Here is a 15,618-nt window from a genome sequence, read left to right on the forward strand (position 1 = left end):
GTCAATCTTCCCAACCCAGGGATTGAACCCAGGTCTCCTGCATTGCAGGCATATTCTTTACCAACTGAGCCACAGGGGAAGTCCAAGAATACCGGAATGGGTAGCCTATCCCTTCTCCAGAGGATCTTCCTGACCCAGGAATCAAACCAGGGTCTCCTGCATTGCAGGTGGACTCTTTACCAAGTGAGCTATCAGGGAAGCCAAAAAATCAACTATACTCCAATATAAAATAAAAATTAAATTAAGAATTAAGAAAAATAGTTCCCACTTATTAAAACACTCTCTAAAGTTAAAGGGGGAAATTTTCACTTAAAACATTGTAATTGGAAACATTTTTACAAATTATAAGCTTCCACCCTAAGTAGTATTTTTGAATCCTTGCTTTCTCCAATTTCTAACTTTAAATATTATTTATCATTGGCAAGTTTTATATTTTTCTACTAGGTAACAAGAACACACAGTCATTAATATTGGTTATATATCCAAATGGATGTAAAGTTCACCATCAATCTCTTTTACTATGACTTCTCCACTTCTAAGTTTTTAAATTTCATCTTTTCATTGAGTGCATTTCTTTGTCTCTTGTCTCTTCTTTAATTCCAAGGCTGTTTTATGCATGCTGTACATTGAATTTCTGCATATTTGAGTATGCAGATCTATTAACCTAATATTCCAAGGACAAACTACAACTGGATATAATAAAATTAATGAGTCCAGTTTCCTTCCCTCCAAACTTTGTGAACACTATTCCACCTCTGAGTGTTTGCTGTGGAAAAGCATAAGGCAAACCTGAACATTTTCCTTCCATATTATTTCTATTATTATCAGTATTAGTAACAGTAGTAGTAGTAACACTGGAATATAATAAATTTGCTAGGATCTGTGCTCATCATTCAACATAAAAATTTGAGCAGGATACAGTTTCTATTAATTTTTAATGTTTCTATTAAATCATTTTCTTTAATTTTATACAACATTTTCTTACATAATTTTTTTACACCCTTGTCCTTGACTGTGCTTACATCTAAGTTTACTTAACTTTGGAAACTTGTCAAGTGACTTTAATCTCAGTGACACTTTACATTTTTCTTCAGTTATTTCTTGAGCTTTTTCCCCCTTTGATGATGATTTAATTTTTACTAAAATTTTTCTTCTCAGTTTGTATTTTTATGTAAGGAAGTTATTAAGATAACAAAGTTCCTTGAAATTATTCAGAACTGAAAAGCTATTTGCTTGAACTCTTTCCCTAGAGATATACGTCCCTTTCTCCCACCCATGTCTTTGACTCTTATATAAATGCATAAATTTTTATGCTTATTTCTTTCTGATAATTTTTTGAATGTGACAAAGTACTAGCTGGACAATTACTGGCATGGTGAGGGATGCAGAAGTAAAAACTGGAAGGAGTGACAAAAGTTTTATTTTGCTAATTTTCCAGAACACTTCAACAAATTTAACATTTCCATTGCTGGGGGACAGGTGCCCATTCCTTCTGTTTTAGGTATTTGAGAGATCAGAGAGGTTCCCATTCAAACTCGGTACATCGCAGATCTTCTGCTTTGTGAGCTGGTGACCATCATCCTCCCTTCAGTTCCTTTCTCAGAGATGCAATGACAAGACCAGATGGGGAAGGAAGGCAGGCTACACTGTAAACAATTCCAAATGCCAGTGCACAGAGCCTGCCTCTGGGTAAGAGGTTTCCCACAGCATTGCGTCTCTTCTTCCTGGGCTGTCCACAATCTTAAATTCTCCCACTTAATCAAAAACTCAGAGAATATCCTTTTCAGGATTGTGACACTTCTAGGAAAATCTGCACCCAGTGCCAGGTTTAGGAAGTCACACATATTCTAGGCATCCACACCTTTGCCACAGTCCAGATTTCACAGATAGGAATACATCAAAGTATGTAGTTTGGGGCCATAGCTATTTCTACTTTCACTGAAGAAAGAGTAGAGTTTCTCTCTCCTTCAGTTTTCCTTTCTATTTTTGTTGTTATTGTCAGATTTAAAGGAAGGATTTTCTAATGTTTAAACCAAAATCTCTTCGAGTGCACGATAGACTTTGTATTAAGAACATTTTTTTTTTTTGCTTATTTCTTTCTAATATTTTTTTGAATGTGACAGAATATGGGCTGAACGATATCGTAGATGGTGAGGGAAACTCATATTAGAAAGGAACCTCAGTGTCCTTATAATTTCCACTGCTCTGCTTCCAGCTAGAGAAAAGTCAGAGTGAGTATGTGAGGGACAGATGGTAGGCAGACCTGCGATCACAAAGGGCAGATGGAACCTTGAACTTGCCAGTGTGGTTCTTAAGAAACAGGTGCCCTGGCTCCCATCATCATCTTGCTATGAATCTTTATATTTACTCAGCCTCCTTCAGTGAAAGTAATCATTTTGAAAAGACTTATTTCCCCTGATGTTTACAACAAGACCTTTAAGGGGAGAAAACCGACTTGGAGTTAGTTTTCATCATGCCCTTCTCTGTGCTAGGTTCTGTACATTGGACAAACTCCACCATCATATTGCTTAAAATCTGTGTCTATTCCACTCCTGTAGGACCCCTCCAGTGCCCAGCTCCAGGCAGAGTACACAGAACCATTCAAACAGTGGGCAATCAAGCAGTGCAACTCAGCAGATCCATTGTGCAAAGTCAGTCCATCTTCTCAAAGCTAAAGCCCATATTTTCCCAAACCTCTTTCTCTCTCACTACAGTTTCCCTATTCAGGATCCGCCCCTTTGATTCTCAGAGAACCAAGGCTGTAGAATCTGGTTTGCTCATTTACGCAGGCAACACCATGTGAAACAGGCACAGTACAATGATTTCCTTGGATCTCTAGTGTAAAGCCTTTTCTTTATTTTTTCCATTTTTCTTTGCACTCAACAATCCAGCCTTACCCAGGCCTGAAGCAAGAATGAAAGATTGAATGAAACGCTTAAAACTATTGCACTCAGAATCTCCATCCTGTCTCCAGAAGCATCTCCTGGAAAACATGTGTCACCTTTTTGGGTAAAATCACCTCTCCTCCCTTCTTTTTCCTTCCTTTTCCTTCCCCCGAGGCTTTGGAGCCAGCTTCGGGTGTGGCCCCTCCTCCTCCAAGGGACGCAACCTGCTATTTTGGGGACTTCATGCTTCCAAGGGTCTCTGATTCTGACTGGGTGGCGTGTTAACTGGAAGCTTAGCCCCAGAGGGTAGCCAAGACAGGCAGCTTGCACTGGGCTGGGTATTAAAAGGACAGTAAGTACTTAAGGGCATTTGCATCAAGCAAACTGTCTCTGCCATTTTCTAGCCTTATGAGCTAAGACAAAGTATTTGACTTTCTTGAAGTTTTGTTTTCCCATCTGTAAAATGGACTTCATTTCACATGATGATGCTCACATAATAATTAGCATAGTTTCTATCATAAAGAGTAAGCACTCAGTAAATGCCAACTCATATGCACAAACTCACTCTCGCCCTCTTCCATCACACACACACACACACACACACACCATTCACTGGGTACCTGCTTCTGGAATACTGCTGTGCCTGTAATGTTGGGCCAGCTCTAGGAAATTGGTATCTAGTTCCACTGTCTTGCAAATGATGAAAGTGAGATCCATAGATGTGGAAGTAACTCACTCCAAATGGCACAACTAGTAAGAAAAGCAATGAAGTCCAGATTTGAACCTAGATCTTTGACTCCAAAGCCTATACGTTTAAATGCTCTGATAGCTTCATTTCATATCAGCCATCCATGATATTCCAAGTTCTCTTCCCAACCCAAACCAAAGCCTCTAAAATGCATCAGGTTGATAAAGGGCCATGGTCAGGAAGCCCCCTTACTGACTGAGTCACCAGATACCTCTGTGGCCTCGTGCAGGATAGTCCCCTGATCCATGTCTCTAGCAGAGAACTTCAACTCATTTCTCCCCTTGCAAAGGATTCCCTGACTTCCTCCATCCCACAATTCAGAAACATCTCATTCTCTTCCATGATCTCAAAGTTCTTGGTCATTTTCACAGCTCAAGGAGTACTAACTCATCAGATACTTATTTTCATGTATCTTTCTCTACTTTTAAATTAGCTTTTGAGACCAAGGTCTGTGACTTATCTGTATATTCTCCATCTGGTGCCCAGAAGATCAGAGTCCATGTGAGCTGAATGAAAGATCATACGAACAGCTCCTCTTTAGCAAAAAGCAATCCTAAAGCAGATGCTGGACCAAACACTTCTCGTATGTTCTTTGATTTAATTCTTACAATCACCCCATAGGGTAAGTACTGCTATTCTCACCTTATAGAGGATAAAACTAAGCCTCAAGGTAATGAAGGAATTTACCATGATCATGCTTATATGGTGCGTAGGATATGCATGCTTAGTCACCCAGTCGTGTCCGACTCTTTGTGACCCCATGGACTGTAGCCTGCCAGGCTCCTCTGTCCATGGGATTTTTTTCAATCAAGAATACTGGAGTAGGTTGCCACTTCCTCCTCCAGGGGATCTTCCTGACCCAAGGATCAAACCAGTGTATCCTGTGTCTCCTGCATTGCAGGCAGATTCTTTACCCACTGAGCCACAGGGGAAGCCCAGTGAGTGGGGAAGTACCACATTATGTCCCTTTTCCAAAGACATGTGCTTTGCCCTGTTCAACTTAGCAGCAGCAGCAGCACGAATGAATGAAGAAATCAGCTTTCTCTGTAACAGACCTTAACATTCCACGTCAGATACCGCTCACACACGTGTAAAGTCACAACCACACTGAATGGCATCCCACTATTGGTCTTTACTTCTCTTAGGGTCAATGTGGCTTTACCTTTTCTTTTTTCAATTTATCTAATTGAGGAATAGTTGATCTACAGTGCTGGCTAGTTTCTTTTTCATATTATTTTCCTTTATGACTTTATATTTTCTTAACACACACATTTTCCTTCTCTGCTACGTTATGGGAGCATCACCATAAACCATGTCAGCTGTTTTCTTTACTCAAAACTGAGGACAAAGAATGAAGCCTGTGATGAGGCTCCAGGAAGAGAAAATGCCAGCAAAGGGGAGAGGCCTGGAAGGAAGGCAAAAGGCCATGGAAGGACTGAGGAGGAGGGCAGCTCGGCATCCCCCCTGCAGTGAGTGGGCCGCCCAGGAGCTGACCGTCAGCAGGGGGTGAGCAGGGTTAGGGCTCTCAGCAGTCTGTCTCTGAGATCATTCCTCAAATGAGCTGCCGCCCAGGCTCGCCAGGGATTAGCCCTGAAGCCACTGGCCTGCCCTGGCCCCGCGTCTTCTGGCCCCAGAGCCGAGCCAACCCCGGGGCGGACTCAGTGGTCCCCTCCACGGGGCCCCTTTCTCACCGAGTATGTGTCCGCGCTGCCTACTGGTCCATTTGCCGCTCCCCACACAATCAGATCCGTCTCTGCAGGCGGAGCACACAGCCCAGGGCCTGGGAACGCCACCCACCGCAGCAGCATTGAGGTGTGTGGAGTAAACACAGGCTGCAGGCCGAAATGCGCAGGGGTGTGAACACTGGTTCTGCTCCTTTGCCTTGGTGACACCTTAGGCAGGTATAGCGGCTCCCAAGTCTCCTTTGCCCCATTTGCAAATGCAGATATGAGTTCTTCTGATTCAGCACTGCTGAGAAAATCACATTGTAACCGAGCAGGACCCTATGGGGACTTTCCTGCATATCTTCTGCTTTAACTCCTCTCAGAAGTACCTAGATAACAGTGTTTTATGCAAATTGCCTGCGTTGTTTTGCAGATGTGAACCCACTCGTCTCCCCCAGCCCCCCACCAAATGCTAACTGCTCCATAACCACGAGATCACAGCCACAGGCCTCTTGGAGCCCAAGGACTGATGAAGTTAACCCCTGTGACACACCCTGCTCCCTCATCATCAGCCAGTCAGAAAACTGCAGGGTCTGATCAGGAATCCCGTGACCCCCAACACCTTGACCTGACGTTTAAAAATGCTTTGTTGAAATCCCTGGGGAGCACAGGCTTTTCAGGGTATTAGCCACCCTGTCTCCTTGCATGACCCTGCAATAAAACCTTTCTCTGCTCCAAACTCCAAAGGTTCAGTTTGGCCTCACTGTGTGCCAGGCACACCAACTTTCATGAACGGCATGAGATACTTCTAGTAAAGGCTGTTTATAAATTGTGAAGTGCTGATCAATGTGCAATTCTCACCGTCATTAAGTCTTCTAATACTTCATTTTTAGAGGTGCTATTCTTAGATCTTTCTAACCAGAGACCCCATTTTACAAAGGTTAGAGTACATGAGCCTCCCAAGGATTTGAGGAAGCCATCCCTCTATTATCATTATAATCTACCACCTCCATCAGTCATTCATTCACGTATATTGCCACATTCAGAAAACATTCATTTATTTCTTACTCTTTTCCAAGTTGTGTGACCCAAGAAGCAAAGTAGTCATGGTTTTTGTCTCGTGATGTTTATATTAATTAGGTCAATGGAAGAGAAGGGGCATTACACAAGCAATTGTTTACACATTTGTTGTAGTTGTGGCAATGCTGAAAAAGTTGAAGGTACAGGAAATCAGGAAAGTGTATGGCAGAGAAAGATCTGTGTGTGCTTTCACATGGGTGAGTGTGTGTCCATGTTGCAGGAGTGGAGTTGGAGGCAATGCTTAAAAACAGTGAAGATTTCCCCAAGGGCTTGTCAATGAGACAGCCTGGGGAATGAAGACAGAAGTGAGCTAAGTGTCTATGTGTATGTATGTAGTAAATATGGAGAAGCATGGACATGGGGAGAGAGGTGAAGGTATCAAGAGTTACGCAAAGTCTTAGAGTCAGAGGGATCAGATATGCAGGAAAAAGACCACTAGATGGGAAAGCTCTTGGCAGCTTGAAAGCTGTCTGGGGGACAGAAAGGAAAAGACACTTTTTGTAAAGTCTGACATCTGTCTCACTTTTTCCTACTGGCTTGGTTAGATTTCCCCAGCGCCACAAGAGAAAGAAGGAGGAGGGAGAGGAAAGGGAGACAGACAAGAAGAAGAGAGATTTAGGCGAGAGGAGCTGGGAGGGGAGGAGAGGGAGAGTTATGCAATCTTTGGCAACTCAGTAGCTTGATTCCACAGGGAATTTGCTGCCATTTGCTGCCTGGTTCCCTGTCTCATCAATGGTCCTGCCTCACTCCATCATTCGGGCTAAAAATGTGAGAATGACCCTGATTTTCTCGTTCCTCTTTACCTTCAGCATCCAATTACCACTGCTTCTGCTCACTAAATATATCACTCTCATGTTGCCTTCATCCTGTTCTCCCAGCCGTAGACCAGACCCTCTAATCTCAACTGTTACCGATATCCCATCCATCGTCTCCCCAAGAAACAACCTGTGACTAACGTTTTTAAAACCAACGTCTGATTCTGTTCTCTGCTTAAAATCCATTACGAGGAGGCTCTTGTCCTTAGGCAAAAGCTTACACTCTTTTTCTTGGCACCAGGGCTGGCTACAGAATTCGTAGGGCCCCATGCAAAGTGAAAATGCAGAACTTGTTTAAAAATTATTAGGCATTTCAAGACAGCAGGAGTGTAGCATTAAGCAAGGCACAAGACTTTTTAAATGCAGGGTGCTGGCAACCACACAGGCTGTGTGCCCAAGAGGCAGGCCCTGCCTGGTACTAGTAGCCCCACATGAACCAGCCCCTGGCACCTCTCTAGTGCTGCCCAGATTCTGTAGCCCTCCCCAATAAACCTCACCTTTTATCATGTCCACCTTTTTCTCATTTTTTAAACAGTTCTCTTACCAAACAGAAGTTTTAAAATTTTTATTGATTTTTCAAAGTATTTTTTATTAATTGAAGGATAGTTAATGTGTAATAATGTGTCAATCTGTACTACACAGTAAGGTGACCCAGTCTCATGCATACATACATTATTTTTTAATATTATTTTCCGTTGTGGTTTATCCCAGGAGACTGGATGTAGTTCCCTGTGTTGTACAGTAGGAGCTTGTGCATCCATCCGTTCTAAATGTAATAGTCTTTATCTACCAACCCCAAATACTCAACCCATGCTTCTCTCTCTCTCTCCCCATCCGCTTTGGCAGCCACAAGTCTGATCTCTATGCCTGTGAGTCTCTGTCTACTTTGTGGATAAGTTCACAGTTGCATTTGTGTGGCTGCAAATAGCATTTTCATTCTTTTTTATGGCTGAGTAGCATTCCATTGTATATCTACCACTCTTCTTTATCCATTCATCTGTTACCACGCCCCCTTTGGGCATATGCTGCTCCACCTGCACTCTTTTCTTCCTTCTAGGTTAACAACTTCTCATCCATCAAGATCCCTCCATTTCCTTCAGATCCTGCAGGATATATGGCCCAACTCTGGGTTCCCACAGCCACGACCTTCCCTTACTAATAGCACTCATTGAACGTCACTAAAACTGTTTATTTTATATTTTCTCAACCAGATCTTGAGTTCTCCGGTGGAAGAGGAAAAGACTTGTAACTCTAGACCATGTGCGCTTAATGTTGTTAATTTCTGATATCTGTCGGGTAACTTGATTAATACCCTGAGCTGAGGGTACTAACTACTCATGTGGTCCATATTATTAAAATGGAAGTAACTGAAGGAAAGTTATGACCAACCTAGATAGCATATTAAAAAGCAGAGACATTACTTTGCCAACAAAGGTCTGTCTAGTCAAAGCTATGGTTTCTCCAGTGGTCATGTATGGATGTAAGAGTTGGACTGTGAAGAAAGCTGAACACCGAAGAATTGATGCTTTTGCACTGTGGTGTTGGAGAAGACTCTTGAAAGTCCCTTGGACTGCAAGGAGATCCAATCAGTCCATCCTGAAGGAGATAAGTCCTGGGTGTTCATTGGAAGGACTGATGCTGACGCTGAAACTCCAATACTTTGGCCACCTGATGCGAAGAGTTGACTCATTGGAAAAGACCCTGATGCTGGGAGGGATTGGGGGCAAGAGGAGAAGGGGACGACAGAGGATGAGATGGTTGGATGGCATCACTGACTCGATGAACATGTGTTTGAGTAAACTCCTGAAGTTTGTGATGGACAGGGAGGCCTGGTGTGCTGCAGTTCATGGGGTTGCAAAGAGTCAGACATGACTGAGTGACTGAACTGAACTGAACTTAGCCCAAAATCACAACTAGGAAGTGCAGAGATAGTACTCAAGAACAAGCCCTTTTGATTTCAAAGCCCATACACTTAACCCATATATTTTACCCACTCTCAAAGTGTCAAAGTGAAAGTGACAGTATTAGTTGCTCAGTCCTGTGAGTCTCTTTGTGACCCCATGGATTGTAGCCTGCCAGGTTCCTCTGTCTATGGGATTTCTCAGGCAAGAACACTGGACTGGGTTGCCATTCCCTTCTCCAGGGGATCTTCCCGACCCAGAGATTGAACTCAGGTCTCCTGTGTTGTAGGCAGATTCTTTACCATTTTAGCCACCACGGAAGCCCCAAAGTGCCAAGCAAGCACACAAATACAGGACATGGTAGGCTGAATAATGGCACTGTAAAAGATATCTCAGACTTTCCAGGTGACTCAGTGGTAAAGAATCTGCCTGCCAATGCAAAGAGATGCAGGAGACTCAGGTTCTATCCCTGGGTGAGAAGATCCCTTGGAGGAGAAAATGGCAACCAAGTCCAGTATTCTTGCCTGGAGAATCTCCTGGACAGAGGAGCCTGGTGGCCTATGGTCTGTACAGTCTCAAAGAGTCAGGCACGACTGAACATGCAGACACCACCACAAATGATATATTAATCCTGGGAGCCTGTAAATATTACTTTGTATGGCAAAAATAGGATATTGCAAATGTAACAAAATTAAGGGTTTTGAGATGGACAAATTACTCTGGATTATTTGGGTAGGACCTAAATGCAATCATAAAGGTCTTTATAAGAGAAAGGTCGAAGGAAATCACAGACAGAAGAGGACAAGGCAATGTGACCACAGAGATATAGATTGAAGTGATATGGCCACAAGCAAAGAAATGCTGGTGGCCATCAGAAGCTGGAAGAGGCAAGGTTCCCCTTGGAGTCTTCCCTGCTGATCTAGACTTTAGCCTAGTGATATAAGTTTTGACTTCTGGCCTCTGGAACTATGAGATCATAGATTTCTGTTGTTTTAAGTCACCAAGTTAGCAGTGATGTGTTACAACAGCTACAAAATCAACTTTAAAGGAAACTACTTTTGAAGTAGCAATGAATATGTGAGTGGTGAATGTGTGGAAGAATGAATTGAACAGTAGATAATTCTTATTTAACACACACTCACACACATACACATGCACACAGAACTTCCAACTCCTAAGGTAAACATTGCTCCTATTGTACATATGAAGGAATTGGGGCTAAGAGTTCAAATGGCTTTTATCAAATCACCAGCTAATGGGAAGAAGATCAGAAAGTAGACAAAGGGCTTTCTGACCCCTAGTCCTTAGATTTGTCTACTACTACACATTTTTCCTTTCTCAGTAAGGAAAAAAATCAGCTTAAGAGAGATACAACCCATAAGTAAATTCTCTACCTCAATTTGAATCTCTGTTTAACTCCACACCTGTGTCCTACTGATGCAGAGCCCACAGATCCTCAGCCACCATGGTTTTGTACCCCATGGGTAAAGACCACCTCTTCTCCATGACATTATTCCTGGTTCCCTTCATAGTATCTGGTACCTAGTGACACTTGGTGAATGTTAGAAGAAAACAAGAAATGAATCAAAGAAATCCAGTATCAGATCAGAAAATTATAATTTAGTGTCCTTTTTTTTTTCCATTCCATTATGACTCTGGATGCCTGAACCACTAAAATATTGGTAAAAGTCATCTTCAAATAAGTGGAAAACTTAGCTTATTTACAGTTATAGACACGTCCATCTACACTACCAACTGAGAATCCTTTGAAGGGAAATACCATGTTCTTGTGTCTCTGTATCTCTCATCTCATGGGAGGTATTCAATAAACCAGTATTTACTGTAACTAAAGATGAATAAAACTCCTTCCTCTGCCTTGAGCAGGCAAAACTTTTATGCTTCTGGGAGGCAAATTTGACTATTCCCTTCCTAGGATGTGGTGTGACTGTTCCGATTGGAATATAAGTAGCATTTGTATCATTTCAGCCACCGTGTACCTCCATCATTATACGTAATTGAGAGCTAACTCTGGCTTCCTTGGGGAGGAATTATGTATGGAAGATTCATGCTTTTGGGATGTGAGGTTCCCAGTTGAAAGGCCTCTGTTAATTTATAGGAGGTCATAAATCAGCAGGAAAAGAAACATTGGCTCACAGTCCTTGAAAGGAAAAGACATTCTCCAGGACCAAATGAAAACCAGGCCACAAGCCTAAGGATGATTTAAGACCCTAGGCTCCATTATCTGTTCCTAGCTGATCTGGATTCCTAGGGACTTCTCTGCTTAGGCCAGGAGAAGGGAGGGTTTTGTAATGACCACTGACTGTGAATATAAAATGTTATTCAGCAACTATACATTACAGATGTGCCATTTCTGCTCAGAAGAGTGATGCCATGCACTGCTTCATGCACCATGATCCTGCCAGTTCACTGCAGCCATAATGGTCCCTTGGGCCAAGATTTGTACCTGTAAAGGACAGCTCACATTGAGATATGGATTTAAACTAGAATTCTTAGCTCTGGCCAAGGTGTTTAGAAGACTGTTCTTGTAGACTGAAAGTAAGGAAGAAAAGAGGTGGAAATAGTCTGTGCTTATTCAAGATGATGGTTACCAAGATATATACAGAAGTCAAAACTCATCTAACTGAATAGTCAGAACTATATATTTTATTGTATGTAAGATTAAAAGAAAAGGCCAATGCAATTGTTTCTGGAAACAAGAAAATGGTCATTTACTTATAGGAAACCAATTGCCTAGAACTGTAACTATTTCTGTATAATTTGTGATTTTCTATCAGGATGAGAAAGATTTCCTGAACACCTGCTAGTGTGGGTCAAAATTTGTGTTAAATACTAAAGATAAGAACACTCTGCCTTCAAAGGGCTTCTGGACCAGAGAAGGAGGTAAGGCATGTGAACAGTCTGATACGTGCTATGATGGAAGAAACACAGAGATGGGGCTGTGAGAACTGAGATGACCCATGCAATGGGCTTGGAAGTCAAGGGTAGTATTCCTGGCACTTGAAGGATGAGTAGAAATTTTCTAAGTCAAAAGTTGGGGAGGGCAATTGGAATACGAAAGGGAACTTTTGCAAAGGAACAGACAGTAGTGTGAAATAACAGTTTTTGTTTGTTTTCTTTTATCATTATGAATAGTCGTTGGGGAGAGGGTTGTTGGATCAAAATGCATGAGGCTGAAGGGGGCAGTCAATGAGCCTGGAAATGTTAAGAAATAAATATTTTCCAGATGAGAGTTTGTCTCAGCTGAACTAAAGGAAAATGGATTACAGCCTGGATCCACATTTGGACAGACGTGGGAACAGAAGCTACTATTTTGTTCTATTTTACCCACTGAGATGGCAGATTAAGAAAAGAAGATAACAAAGAAAGCATTGAATCGGGGCGAATGAGCTAGATGGAAACGAGGAGACATGTGAAGCCTGCTGTGTGTCTTTGGGCAGATCTTGCCCTCTCTGAACCTGTTTCTGCACCAGTCAGCTGGGAATGATAATAGCTACTTCACAAAGTTAGTGTGAGATGCAGATATATATATATATTGGGTAAAGCACTTTGGAGACTGGACAGAGATCTGGGGGGTATGAATTTGCTTATAAAATTGCTGAGAGTTATAAGAAGAAATCGAATATATAAAAAGGAGATTCTCTGTATGAAGTTCCTGCTGACATTTCATCTCTTTTAGACTCTTGTTATTTGCTTTTGGTTGCACTGGGCCTTTGCTGCTGTGACATCTTTCCCTAGTTTCAGTGAGCAGGGGCAACTTTTTGTTGCGGTGCCCGGGCTTCTCGTTGCAGTGGTTTCTCTTGCTGTGGGCCGTGGGCTCTGGAGCCCATGGGCTTCAGGAGTTGGGGCACATAGGCTCGGTCATTGTGGCTTACAGGTCCTAGAACATGCGGGCTGCAGTAGTTGTGGTCCCTGGGCTTAGTTGCCCATGGCATGTGGAGTCTTCTGGGACCAGGGAATAAACGCATGCACCCTACCTTGGCAGGCGGGTCTTTATGCACTGTACCAACCAGGACGTCCTCGACCTTTCACCTTGATGAACCTAGCAGGTGACCCCGTGAGTGGCCCATAGGAAGACATCCAGGGGGAAGTGACCTCCCGAGTGGATCGTGGGTCCATCAAGCTAGACACTCAGAGGAGTACTGAGATTACCTGAGAGGAAAGAGCCTGTGCAGGGAAGTGAGAGCAAGGCAGGCACTGGTCTGTAGACTTGATGAATCTTGTGAACTCTCTGCAGGGTTCTTAACGGATGTCCCCCGTGTGGCGGGACATTGAAATCATGTCACGTCTCGGCTCCAGGGCCTTCACACGAAGTAGGAGGCAGGGCTAGAATTCCTTGGGCACAGTCCAGCAGTGGGCAGAGCACTTGGCACCACTGAGTCGCCCACAGGATATTAAGGGATGCTGAACTCATCCCCCTTGCCTCCATTGACCCGTCTTAATGCTCTGTTGAGACTCAAATCCTGTTTGTAAATGGGAGACCCCCAACCCTCACAGGGGTCCCCCATTGCTGTTCTGTGGGAGCCATGCAGTCCCGTCCGATTGATTGATTTCTCCGGATACGCTGAGGGTGGTCCTGGGGGGAAGGGGGTCTTGGCAGGATATCCCCCCATATTCTTAGCTCATTTGCCACTGTGCCCTTGCCAAGTGTTGCTTCCCGTTGCATTTCAGCGGATCATTTCTTAGTCTGTCTCCTTAAGGCACATTCAGAGAATCTGAATTAAGCTTCAGTCAAGCCCCTGACTTCCCCCAGAGTGCGTTGTTAGGGAACTGGCCTACAAAGGCAGGCCGGGCGCTGTCCCAGACCCCTGCCTCCCTTTCCTCTCCTCCTCATCCTTCTCCTCATCATTCAATTAATCCTCAGCCAGTTTCCCTCAGTGGCCCCTACGCTCCTGGTCCCTGGATAAGCCCTTGTGTATCCTAAACAGCTATGCCAAGAATCTGCCCATCATCGCCCCTTCTCTGCTTCCTGCAACCGTGAGACTTTTGTCTAATTATCTCTGGACCTGGAAGTGGTTTCATTTTCTGGAAACTGAATTCCAGACTCCAGCTTCTCCTACACCAAAGACAGACTCCCCCCATAAGGGTTTCCTGTCAAGTCTCCCACCCGCCCAAAGTAAATCCTTCTCTGAGACAAAAGAGAAAATAAACGTGTGATATCTTATGCACAAGCCATACATCAAAGCAAGCCAGTGCAACCCGTGTCTGCTTCCACAGCCTCTCTAAGCTGAGAGGTTGCTAGCAAACATGCTCTGAGACATCAACAAGAGCTTTCCTAATGAGGCTGTTGGGAGCATGGGGAACCTCTGCCTGTCAGAAGTGGCCACACTAATCCCACATCTAAGGAGTTATCTCCACCCCCACTGTTATCACTCCAGCCTAGGCCACCATTAGCTCCTACCTGACCCATGACAGAAGCATCCTGCATGGTCTCTCCATCACCACTTTTGCACCCCTGTAATCTACTCTTCACTAGGCAGCTGGAGAGACTCTTGAAAAAACATAAATCACATCTCATTCCCGGTTCTCCAGACCCAAGTCAAAACCCACTTAGGATAAAAGTTAATTTCTTTAGTTCTGCCTATAAAGCCCAGTGGCTGTGTTCTTGCTTCTGTATCTAAACTTGACTCCCATCAGTCTGCCTCATTCACTCTGCCCTGTTGGGTCGGTCCTCTTTCGATTTCTCAGATTTCCTGATTGATTCCCTCCTAGGAGCCCTTACAGTAGAAGCTTCCTTGTCTTGGAGTATTTTTGCTTCTTTTATATATTAGGCTTCCTCATATGGTGAAGACTGAAGATCTTCAGAGAGGCTAATTTAGATGACCTGGCAGAGTATTAGGTGGAGTCATATGAAACTGCTGTTTGGTGGGTTGAACCCAATAAAAGCTCTGCATATATTTGTCTTGTATGAATTATAAGTTTTTATATGTTTGCATTGTTCACACTATATCTATAGAGTATATAGCATTGTGTCTGATATGTTGTTGTTGTTTAGTCACAAGTTATGTCTGACTCTTTGTGACCTCATGGACTATAGCCCACCAGGCTCCTTCTGTCCATGGAATTTCCCAGGCAAGAAGACTGGAGTGGGTTGCCATTCCCTCCTCCACATCTGATACATAGCTGGTATTTAATCAAAGGTAGTTGCTTTACCGTCACTGTTGTCATCCCCATCCCCATCACCATCATCATTGTCATCAGCATTCTAAGTCATGAAGAAGATGCAGAAGCAAAGGAAACCTCAGCATTTAATGGGTCTGGAATATAGGAGACAAGAGGTCCGAGTTTGTATCTTCCATTGCGGCCGAAGTTTGTGATTTTGGATAAGATGGTACATTTTAGACATAACACTAATGTTAGATTTTCAAATTAGACTCACAAGAAGCAAATATCTTACCAAGTATCAAGCTTTGCAAATCATTTCCAAGCTACAAGTCATCACGAGGCACAGGAAAGGGGGAGGGACTGAGATAGCCAGTACCACTTCCCGGGGACTTTCTTGCCACA

This window comes from Odocoileus virginianus, chromosome 31 (genome assembly GCF_023699985.2).
Source record: "Odocoileus virginianus isolate 20LAN1187 ecotype Illinois chromosome 31, Ovbor_1.2, whole genome shotgun sequence".
NCBI lineage: Eukaryota > Metazoa > Chordata > Mammalia > Artiodactyla > Cervidae > Odocoileus > Odocoileus virginianus.